We start from the raw sequence: 12,664 nt of genomic DNA on the forward strand, positions 1-12,664 counted from the left end.
AGCCTGCCCGACACAGATGGCTTTTAGCATGCCTTTCTCAAAGACTAAAGAGCAGCATCTGAACTGTGAAGCATGTGTTTTATTTTTCTATCATTCTCCTGATCCCATCTCTAGTATTAAACACAAAACTCCTAGCAAGTCCTGTTGGGTGAAAAACTTTACTATTAGTCACCAGATTTTTGTATTTATTTAGTTTTTATTTAATCAATGAAAAATATTAAAAAGAGCGCTTCTATTGTGAATGAAATACCACACACAGTTTGGACGGTCTCTGCTTGTTTGCAATGCAAGGGTAAATAAACAACGGGATGTCTGAATAAGAAGTTTTCTTTACTCAAGAAACACTATATAAAGGCTGTTTTATGTGTTTAAGGAGCAGAGAAGAGTGTCTTATTGCACCATGTCTACACCAGATGCAAGCGGCGAGAGGCGACAAGCAAATAGAATCCATTATAGTCAGGGATGCGGTCTAATGTGGCGCGATGCAACACGTCAAATCACCGACAGTAAACTAATGCTCTGTTTTATTTCTGACATACTCCGAGCACTTGCACTACTTCTGACATGACAAATAGATTTGCAGCAGTCACTTGGTCGCATCCAGTGTAGACACGGTGTAACATTTGATGTCGAGTCATTCTGATTGCTCATTGCCTCATAAGCCCATTCTAATGACAGACAAAACACAGAAACATAACTCCATTTGGGCGTTGACAACACAGTATTTAATTATTTTAAAAAATACAGTGATTTAAAGTAGCGTTTTTGGAGATACAAGTTTTTCATTCGACAGTGGCGATATTTGGGTTACTGTAAATTAAGTTGTTTCACTTATACTGCGCTTGTATTAAAAACTTTTTAATTTTTTTCATTAAAGTTGGCATGAAACTGTTGTGACGTATATCTGAGTGACACAGTTTCTCAACAAAATAAAAAAAGTAGGGAGGGACTCTATGTGGTCTATCAGGAATTGATTGGGTGGTTGTGGTTTGCTAATATTGGTGATCTTAATGACAGGTTGTCCCGCCCTCACGCCAGGAAAAACATCATCAGAGAAGAGATGTTGCTGCAAGAGGTAGGGGAAGTTATTTTAAATAAAGATTACAAGGGCACCTGAATTTAAAAATAAAACAAAAAAAATGTATTATTTGTACAGAATATCTTAAATAATTTAAAGTAATTCAATATTTCATAATAAAATAATAAGAATTGTCCATTTTGAATTCATGGTGACTTTAAACAGTCAATAGAACCCCGGTCAAAACTGTATTTTAATAGCCACTTTAGCTTAGTGTGTACACTGTAAAAAAAAAAAAAAAAGTCTCCAATTTGAATTTTTCTAGTGACTGATCTTCATTTTTTAGTTTGCCAAATTTAAATTCTGTGAACTGATGTGAATTTAGATATTATCAGTCACTAGAACATTTTCAATTGAAGACCTGATTTTTTTTTTTTACAGTGTAGTTAAAAATATAGTTCACGATTCTATATGTGTAAATGGCATTACAGCATTTTACTTTGAAGGAAGTGGGTCCAAACTTTTGACTGGTAGTGTAGCCTACACAAGCTTGAAAAGTTTGGGGTCAGTAAGATTTATTTTCTTGTGTGTGCACTTTTTTTTTGTGAAATATCAGGACACGTGTATAATGACATGGGTGTGACACACACTGTAAAAAATTAGTGGTGTTTTTTATTGGTTTAACTTAAAAAAGTAAGTAACCTGGTTGCCTTAAAATTTTGAGTTTATTGAAATTAAAAATTTGAGTTGATACAATGAAGGAAATTAGTTTAATAAATAGAAACTAAAAATATTTTTGAATCTGAAACACATAAAAAATGTGATAAATCATGAAAATAGCACAATTTAGCATGTTTCACTGCGTCATAAAACACACATAATTATCCAATATGCTTACAAAATCTTTTAATAAAGGTTGTCGAATCTCAAAAAATGTTCATTGTATTAACTCAAAATTTTAATTTCAATGAACTCAAAATTTTAAGGCAACCAGGTAACTTTTTTTCTAAATAATTTTTTACAGTGCAGGTATTACAAGGAAATATGATGAAATATGACCTTACCCATGTCCCCACTTTTCAAAAGGCTTATAAATCATGCAGAATGAGTTTTTTGAGAAAGTAAAAATGCAGAATGGTTCCTATGATGGCTCGGTTTATGGGCAGGGGCAGTATAGGGGATAGAAAATATGGTTTGTTCAGTACACTGTAAAAAATTATTTGGAAAAAAGTTACCTGGTTGCCTTAAAATTTTGAGTTCATTGAAATTAAAATTTTGAGTTGATACAATGAAATTTTATTTAGATTCGACAACCTTTATTAAAATATTATTAAAAGATTTTGTAAGCATATTGGGTTTAATTTCTGATGATGCAGTGAAACATGCCAAATAGTGCTATTTTCATGATTTATCACATTTTTTATGTGGTTCAGATAGAATAATATTTTGAGTTTCTATTTATTAAACAAATTTCCTTCATTGTATCATCTCAATTTTTTAATTTCAATAAACTCAAAATTTTAAGGCAACCAGGTTACTTACTTTTTTAAGTTAAACCAACAAAAATCAACTTTTTTTTTACAGTGTATAAAACACAAAGTGTGTGTGTGTGTGTGTGTGTGTGTGTGTGTGTGTGTGTGTGTGTGTGTGTGTGTGTGTGTGTGTGTGTGTGTGTGTGTGTGTGTGTGCAGCAAGGACCCATTAAACACATCAAATGTGACAGTAAAGACAACTATAATGTTACAAAACAGTACATTCATCAAAGAATCCTGAAAAAAATTTATCATGGTTAACACAAAAATATCAAGTAGCACAGCTGTTGATCTTAGAAATGTTTCTTGAGCAGCAAATCAGCATATTCAAATAATTTCTAAAGGATCATGTGACAATGAATATTGGAGTGATGATGCTAAACATTTAGCTTTGCCATCACAGGAATAAATTACATTTCAAAATATATTAAAACACACATATAACATTATTGTTATACTCTATTCTTGATCAAATAAGTGCAGTCTTGGTGCATTTAAAAAACAATGAATCATCTACCACCCAAAAATGTATAATGTCCATTATCTTACATTTGATTTGGATACAATATAGTAAAATAATTGTAATTGCTTATAGTTTGTAGGCATCAATACAAAAACATTTTTACATTTAATTTGCCCTCCTTGTCTGGATGATCTGCATGTAATGTTTTAACAAGCATTTGCAGTCAGTTGTGAGAAAATACATCATGGTAAATGTTTGCAGAACAACATAATCCTGGAAATCTGGTAGTTGATTTGCTTTAGCACTATGTCTAATATACGGCTTGGCAGGAAAATATGGCAATACTACTTTGACACATATAATAGCAGCCTTCAGAGGCTTGATATCTGTCTACAGTTAGAGAAAGGGTGTCAGTTGTGTGTGCATCACTTGCACTTCTAACATTGTGGGGTGTTGGTGTGAACCCCGAAGCATCTTGAGAAGTACTGTTTCTTGGCAGAGTCTCAGGCACTTAAACAGTGTCACTAGACCCTTCTAGTAAATTAGGTGTTCATTTTGCACTTAATGATACAGTACTGATCTGACAGTTTGGAGCAGAGATGCTGTGCACTTACAGTGACATCAGTAGTTGCAGTCCATTGTTATAGAATGTAATGTTGCTGCAGTGTAACATTTTTATGTAACTTGTGCTTTTCGATATAGCTTCTATTCTGCATCTTCAAGGCACTGATTTTCGAGACAAAAGTGGTCCCACAATTTATTTTGAAAATAGCAACATATCTACTTTGAAATTAATCAGAGATGATCACTAATGTTCCTAACACAAATGTGGATGGTCTGTGTGCCATCCCAATCATTGAAATGGAAATTTTATTTTTATTTTATATGATTCACTTCAAACAAATAGCTAGCAACTTGTTTTGTTGTCATATTTTCAGTTGTGACAATTTATGAATAATTGCTTTTGCAAATTATATAAAAAATGCAAACTTGTCTCTTTTCATACAATATTTGTCTATTTTTTTAGAATTGTTATAAGTTAATAAAAATTATAAAAATTATTCAATTTGTGAGAAGACTAATTATATAAGAGGTACTATTATATTGTATATATATTAAAGGGATAGTTCAACCAAAAAAAAAAAAAAAAAAAAAAAAGATTTCTGTAAATATTGTGTTCAACAGAAGAAAAAACTTCCAAACAGATTTGGAACAACGTGAGGGTGAGTAAATTATGAAATAATCAGATTTTTTGGATGAACTAACCCTTTAATAAATACCTAATCAGAATAGGCTACTCCAAAATAATGTCTTGTTAAACGTATTTCGGCTGTTTTGTCCCAGTAGCCTAGCCTACTGAAGTGCGTTTGGGGCCATCTTCTGGTATTGTGTGGAAATATAGTGATTATGCACAATATGCACTTGTGCAGGTGTGGTTAGATGGAGTTTGGTGTGCTAGTCACATTTGTTTTTGTCTGCTGATGAAATAAATACATAACAGCAGCCAGTCACGTTTTCTAAAATACGTTCTCTCCAGACGAACAGTGATTCACAAAGTCTTTATGACTAATGGAAACTCCCACAAATAACCTAGGATCCTCCAGGTCTGATTATGTAATTACTTAGTCACTTAAATATAAATATATTTACTAAATGACGATCAAAATTAGCAGGAAGATCATTTAAATTAGCACAATTTTTTTAGGGATGCATATACTGTAACCTGCCACTAGATGGCCCCATTTGCCACTTTAACCGTAAGGTTAACCGAAAAGAGTAGCCTAAATCATTGGTTCTACACCTTTTTATAGCCTACCAACTGGCCGTAGCCAGCTATGAGGTCACCGAGGTCTGGTATTTAATAAATGTTGTGAAATAATTGTCTAATATATAGTATAAACACTAGTGTTGCAAGGATACAGTAGGCCTACAGCACCAATTGAGCTTCTCATCGGAGCTGCCTAGGCGGTTTGTCACCGCTCATCAAAATATTATTTGAGATGACCAACCAAATCAATCAAAGTAGGCGAGCTTTACATTCACAGAAGATGCTTAGAGCAAATTCCAGCTCAACGCTTCTGTAAGTGGACATAAAGTGTGAATGCACGTCGCTTAACTTAACATTTCATATTTGACAGCTGTTTTAGGATAGAAATGTTTAACAACCGACAAAAAAATAAAATAAGGTCAACTGATAGAAATGTCTAAATTTTACCATTTTGAATTAAAAATAGGCTTATAATTCAAGTGATTCATGTAGCCTAACTAATTGATTTTTTTCCTAATGTAGCCTAACACACATTTTGTCAGTGTGAGTGGGGAAAACATTCATGAACCTGATTAAAGGAAACTATTAATAAACCCCATAGGTGGGGTACAGTGTAACATCAGCATGACATTCAAATGTTATCTGATATCAAAAACATATTTTGTCGATAAAAATTCTAATAAAAAAAAATGTAAATACAGCTATACAACATAGTTCAAAACATAATAATAAATGCTTTCTGAACACTGACTCTCTGTATTGACCTTTTTCTTATGGTTTCTCAGTTCATAAAAATATATAATATAATTTTTTATTAATTTTGGGGGGCCTTTAAACGTCTTAAAAATGCAGATCAGAAAAATCAACATTTTCTCAGGGGAGTATTCCCCTGAACCCCCTTAACTACCTCAAATTTGAGACCTCACTGATTTTAAAACCCTGCGTACGACCCTGCTACCAAGAACCACCTCGGAAAATATGTGGCTCTCCAAGTAACACCATAATGAATAACATTAAAATACAGTAGCGTATAGGCCTGACTATTCAGCTGCAGCTCTGCACAGTTCAAATATTGTAACTTTGCTACTTTAACTTTGTAAATACAGTTTTTACTGCACTGTGCTTACATACTGGTAAATAAAAAAAACGATTAAGTTAAAATGTGTTGAACATAAAAGTTAAATTAAAATTGTACTGTAGCCTACTTAAATGTTAAAAAACTGTACTCAAATAAATGTATTAAAATGTATTGTTTTAACATTAATTTATATTTTAAAGTCCCTGTAAAATCAAAATGAAATATTTGTTCTGAGTTTGTCACACCACAGAAAATTTTGTTATTAACCACGCAGACAAATTTGAATGATAAAAAAAGCAAAAAGCGGCAAGCAAAATACTGGAAAAAAAAATCTGCTCTCAAAACCTGGGGGCGTGTCCGCTGGCTGCGCTGAAACCACGCCCACTTACGGAAAAGCCGGAAGCAACACAAAACACTGGTGGGCACCGCATGTACTGCCAACGATGGCATCAGATGTTGGCGGGGAGGGACCCGTTCTGCAGTAATTTTTCAGTGAATCCAATAAAAGTCTGTAAAACTATCCATTGTAAAACGATCACTGCAGTCTGCAGAGGCAGGTGTTCGTGGGGATCAAGGTAGCTGTTCACAAAATTAATCCACCTCTTCTTGATATCATCGATTTTGTTTTATAAGTTGAGTTTGTAATTTATCGCAACAAGGTAATATTAATTAATGTGACAAAGGGCGGCCTATCTAGCTAGCTGAAGTAGCGGGCGTTGGGCGAACTGATGCGGATGTGATTGTGTTAGGGGAGGGGCCAGGCTCAGTGGCTGCAGTGCGTCATCGAGCCACAGTTTTAGTACTACACAGTTCACAGGCATTGTAACGTGTTTCTTTTAGCAATACATTTCTAATATGTATAGTTTGTGTTGAAACCAAGCGGCAACCTCCCACGGTCTCTCTTGAAGCCAATACGGAAGTAATTTAAACTGCAATTTGTCGACTGGCCACTAGAGACAGGCTCCAGACGGGAGCAGAATCTCATTGAGCCCCATGTTAAAATTCTTTACATTTTAATTTTACAGTGGAAAAAAACATGTTTACAGCCTGGTACAAATTGTGGTTGTGGCTAATTTTGCCCTTCATGACAACTGTGAGGGGAGTGCATTTTTTAATAACTTTATATTACATTATATAAAGCCTTAAAGTTCTGCATTGTTAAGGGCGTGGCCACTTTGAGTGACAGGTGGCTAGCCATTTATCCGCTGTCTAGTCATTCATTGCGTCACCTAAGCTCTACCCTCATCCCGCCTCTTTGTCCATTTTTGTTATCTGGGCGTGACACGTGATGACGCAATGCCAAGATGGCAACGGCCAGCTCCTCTCTACTTTACACTACAGAAACGGTTCAGAACGGCTTATTGGAAGCCTATGGGTGACGTCACGGACACTACGTCCATTTTTTTTTTTTTTTTACAGTCTATGGTTGAAACAATTGCAAAACTTTAATTTAGTGATTTCTCTGTGTACCACTAGAGGGAGCCTGAGCCCCAGTAGAGATACGCAGACCACACTTTGAGAACCACTGGCCTAAATCACTGTTTATAGACTGAAATTTACCATTAATTTTACAAAGCTTTCATACACCCATTTTCTGTATTTGTACGTTTGTAATTGTATTATAGATCCTCTTTTAGCATTTGTTGTGACTCCAAAATGACACCAAGGCAAAACAAAAATAGTTTTACGTAACTCCTGGCTGTTTACTGAGTGTCTGTGTGCTTGGAGACTGAATTTACAGGTCTTCATGTCCGTAATGTCTGGAAATGTGTTTCTCTGCCTCATATGGAATTAGTTCTTGAACATTCCCCACTTCACATCCAGGCATGGTGGCTAAGTGTGTTTATACATAACCATTTGGCTTCCAAATCTAATAAAATGTCTATATTTAGATCTTTACAGCAATGTTCTCTCTGTTTTCATTCCGTCCTCCCACTAATTCTGAATATCTCGATGTCATGTTCTCTCACAGATATGAACTATGACAGGAGAGAAGCTCTCAGGCAAAGCTGCTAACAACATTAGCTCTGACAAGAATGGTGCCTTGTTCGATATTTTATTATCATGTAAATATATGTATCCACTGTTTTTCTTTTCAGGCATTCTTTCTCTGGATGTCATATGGACAGGAAAGGGTTATCTGACAGGAAGTGGAAGTCCTCCTGCCGCCCCATCCTGTAGCTGAAGGCCTGTGAGCCAGGAACCCCTGCTCCCCCCTCCCCGTCCCTCCGCAGGGCATGCCTGCCCGCTTGTGTTTTGGTAATCTTCATCCACCCTGACCTGCTGGCCTGCTCCTGGCGCCAGCAGTCTCAGAGCCCCCCCACACCCCCCGATCCCCCCGGCTAATTCAGTCCAGCTGTTGCAAGGTGCCTCGTCCACCCCCGCCCACCAGTCACTGCACTTGCCATATCCTTCACTAACACTAATATGCTGCCATTGCGGAAAAAACAGAGTGCTTTTTATGGTAAAAGAAAAGCAATTTGTTCAGGCTGTCTGAAGATTTTCAGTGCCACTTGACCAAAATTTAGACGAACGTAACAGACAAATAAAAAAAAGAAAGAATCTTTAACACAAAATACATGTTTATGTATTATATTATATTATATTATATTATATTATATTATATTATATTATATTATATTATATTATATTATATATTTTATACATATTTATTTAAAAAAGAATCTTTAACACAAAATACATGTTTATGTATTATATTATATTATATTATATTATATTATATTATATATTTTATACATATTTATTTTTGTTTTATTTTTCATTATTTTTTCCTCCAGGAAAAGGGTCTAAGCATTCTTAAAACAAGACAAGTAAATACCTTTATTTTGTTTTATTAATATTAATTTTGTGTTTGTTTATTTATTTATATTTTCCCCCCACTTTTAAAAAAAATTCAGGACAGATCTGTACATGTTCTCTCCTATGCTAAAATAACACATTTATTTTGTATGCTTGTTGGTCTCTTTGTTACAAATATAAGAACTTCACAAAAACATATACATTTCAAAGATTTGTTTAATTTCCCGTTGAAACGTATCAACAGCCGCTCTCACATTAGCATGAATGTGAACAGACCCTCGGTTGATTTGCCGTGTCCATATTGAAATCACATGCAGACCATGAGCTTTCTGAATGAGGAGATGATAGAGAGTGCTCTGTTTCCTCTACTGTGGATGAGTGCAGAGGAATGCAGCACTTTAAGAGACCTCTATCTCTGCTGCTTCGCGAGATTGTGGGAATGCACTTGCTCGGTTTTGTGCGTGTTTATATGGGAGACATATAATTGTGTGCTTTGTTTAGATGTTTGTTTCAAAAATTGCACATTTTAGTGGCCGTTGCCACCTTGCATGTTTTTGCCAAAATGTCCTAAAAGGGAACAGTCTATAGAGACATGGAGCTTTTGATGTACCTACCACACCCAGAGAGGGAGAGAAAGGGAGAGATAGATAGTAGGTGAACTCGTGTAATGTTGGCTCAAATGGAGGTCAGGTTGCTTTGGGATTTCCTCCCTCAACCCTCTGATGTTCTCTTGTTCTCCTCATCCCTCTTTTCTGCGTTTCCTCTCCCTGACTCTGTTGAGATTTACAACACTAGTTCTCATTGTGCACATAAAACGTATTATTTTCATAAAGAGTAAGTGTACCTACACAATTGAATTGAAACAAAGTGAGGAATATTTAAAGTTGCATTACACAAAAAGTTCACTTAGGTGTCAGCCAACACTTTAATGCATATTTCCAAGCAAACACCAGTGTTTGTTTTGTAAAGGGCCATTTAGAGGGGGATTCAAGCTCTCTGGTCCATGCACATAGACTCAAACCACTTAACAAACCGACCATGTCGCAGAGACAATGAAAATCCCCTTCCTGCTTCGTAAAAGTGAGAAGCCCTTTCACAGCTGATGGCCGACAGGTGATTGCACAAGGACGAGGTCGTGTTTGAACTGCAGACAGGTGTTTGTGCCATTTGCCCACTTCAGACTTATCACTGGGGTGTTAAAAGTGAGGGTGGGTGGAAGAGGGCTGGCCGAAGTTTACTGGTATGTGAGCAAAAGCCGTTATCCTACAGTTCTTTGATCTAAGGTGTGAATGTCCAGCATGGTGGGCGAGTGTCACTCATTTAGCGTTCCAGTGAGAGACGGGTCTTTTGATGGAGCTCTGCATTAAAGCAGTGCTGCGAAAGGCCCGGCAATCCATGTTGGTTAAACACACAACTATTGTGTATGTTGTTAGTGAACATAGACGCAAAAAAAAGATGTTCTGTTACTTATGTTACACAGCACTACTTATGATGATGATGATGATGATAAATGCTACAATTTAGAATATTGCAAAAAAGCATTTTTTTTTCAGTAAAAATATCTTAAGATCTTATCAGAACAAGATGTTGTATAAGATTTATATTTATTTTGTTAATTTTCATTTCTTTTTTTTATTTATTGTTTCTTTTTAATTGGGTGAACTCAGAACTAAGGAAGTTGATTTTCTAAATAAAATTTATTATTAATTGTAAATGTTAAAAAAGTAATGTTAATCACATTTCTTAATTTCATTATTATTTCTCTTACTCTATTGTTCTAAGCATAAAACAAACTTAAAACAGGATTTAAAAAAAAATCTATATACTCTTATCTTTTAAATTTTTTATTTAAAATATATTTTTTTTCAATTATTTTTATATGTAATGATTTGTATATACATATATTTATCATGTTTTAAGGGATGTTTGGTGGACATTTACTTCGTTTTTAAAAGTTTTTTTTTTTTTACCAGTAAACTTTATTATAAATGTCCTCCTACTCCTCCTATTTAGATTATCTATATATCAGATCTCCTCCTCTTTCTAGATTTCATGGGCACCACAGAGTCTATGCATCACAAATTGATGTCAGAGAGAGTAAAGCAGTTGAATGTAGGAATATGCTTTGGTCTGACAATATTTAATGTCACAAGTGACTTTACCTTTGAGAAATACAGATTTTTGTCTGTATGTTCGTGGCTCATTACAGTTTTTTATATTTCAAGGCGAGCCAGCATTCCTATAACCCAAAGCAAAGTTGGGTGGCAAATCTTTCAGCATTCTTTGCGTGAAGCCTTTTTACTTTTGGGAAGGGAAAACAACAAGCTGCAGTTTAATCACTTCAGCATGTGAGAGTTGTTAAACTGACAGAATAGAACAAGATGGCAAGAAGATCTGCTTTGTTGAACATGTATTCATTAATGTTAGGAGATGCGAACGTGTGGGGGCGCAGATACGGGCTATGCTTGATATGCAACGCATATGGAGCCATTTTCTCTCAGGGGCCCAGAGAAAAACATGCAGAAAATACATAACCATTATATTCACTATAATGAGCCTTAAACCCCCCAAAAGAGGGATGTCCGGAGTCCAATACCCCCTCAAAAGAACTTGTTGCACCCCTGTTAGCATGTATGAGAATATGAATACGTGTGTGGTTGTGAGTTTTGGAGGAGTTTCATCTCATTTCCTGCTCAAGATCTCTGACATTAATGAGCGAATCCCCCCTCTCATAATATGTTAGTTTAGAGATTGTGGGTTGTCAAACTCCTCCAAACAACAGGATGAGAAGTTCAGAAAGTTTCCTCATAGAGGATTAGAGACTGCCTGTAGATCAGGGTGACTGTGAGGTTGCAAAGTGCTTCTTGTCATTACTAGGCTGCTGTTTGGTCTCTCTGCAACAAAAGACCACCCCTGGACGTATGTATTTGTGTTGGGGGAAGGTGCTGGTGGGTTGCATGATGTTATATGACAGCTGTAGATAGACTGTGTATGCTTGAGTGTTAGTTTGTGTTAAATTGTTTAGTTAGTTCGGTAAACTGAGAGCCACCCCACGTGATTCCAGTGTATAAACAGCTTTTCATCAGGCATGCATTTATTTTTGTTCTTTATATTTGAAAGCCAGTTGTTCAGAACGGAGCCAGTCGGTAGTTCACGCCCCCTTTTACAGGTCGACAACAACAGGAAATTCAAGAGTTAAAGTCTCGAAATGCCATGAGGTACCATTGATCTAACAGTAAAGTTTTGACACCTGTCCATCTGGGGTTGAGCCTGTGAATAACGACACTCTTTTCCCTCCGCATGTGTAAGGAAAAGTCTGGGCAGCGGGAGGTGAGCACAGGATACAAGCCGCTATGCTCAGGAACAAGTTAAGTACGACCTGTGAGCCAGAGACCTAAAATTGGACTTACATCCTCCATGTCCCTCACTTCCCTCTCCCTTAGTTTTTCAGCCAACGCCTACATTCATTTTTACAGTCAAGGATGTTTCTCTTGTTTTGGCAAGAATTTTAACCATGAGTCATTAGGCATTTCTACATGACTTTAAGCAATTGACGAGAATATTTTGAGTAAGTGGTGTGTGTCATGGTCAATTATCTTAAATGATAATTGGTACAATATGTCAGTGAATGAAATAAAACTAATGAAACTCACTAATAATTAAATAAAAACCATCAGAGGGATTTTTCACTTAGACCTTAAATGTGAATTGTGAAAAGGCATGTGATTTTTTACACTACTAGTGGCAGACGGTGGAATTGCAGTTGCTGTTTAGACTGCACGAATAGGGTCGGACATTACACCATTATTGTATGTATTAGTGAATAAGTTAACAATAAACAATTAATTATAATAAATATAAATTATCATTATATTTGTACAATACAAACATTTGTGAAAGAATGGGTCATTCTCAGGAGCTCAGTGGATTCAAGTGTGCTGCAGTCAGTCCTCGGCTCGACTCGGTGCAGTAAAAAGTCCCGGCT

At 35.8% G+C, this 12,664-nt stretch overlaps 1 long non-coding RNA gene across 1 annotated transcript; it reads left to right on the forward strand.

Annotated features, from left to right (window-relative positions):
- Nucleotides 1-11,033: 11,033 nt before the first annotated feature.
- Nucleotides 11,034-12,251, forward strand: LOC137058012 (uncharacterized). The gene is made up of 3 exons (XR_010900567.1): nt 11,034-11,598; nt 11,800-11,897; nt 11,989-12,251. It is a non-coding gene; the product is annotated as an uncharacterized lncRNA (long non-coding RNA).
- Nucleotides 12,252-12,664: the final 413 nt, after the last annotated feature.

Source organism: Pseudorasbora parva, chromosome 22 (assembly GCF_024679245.1).
Source record: "Pseudorasbora parva isolate DD20220531a chromosome 22, ASM2467924v1, whole genome shotgun sequence".
NCBI classification, from domain to species: Eukaryota; Metazoa; Chordata; class Actinopteri; order Cypriniformes; family Gobionidae; genus Pseudorasbora; species Pseudorasbora parva.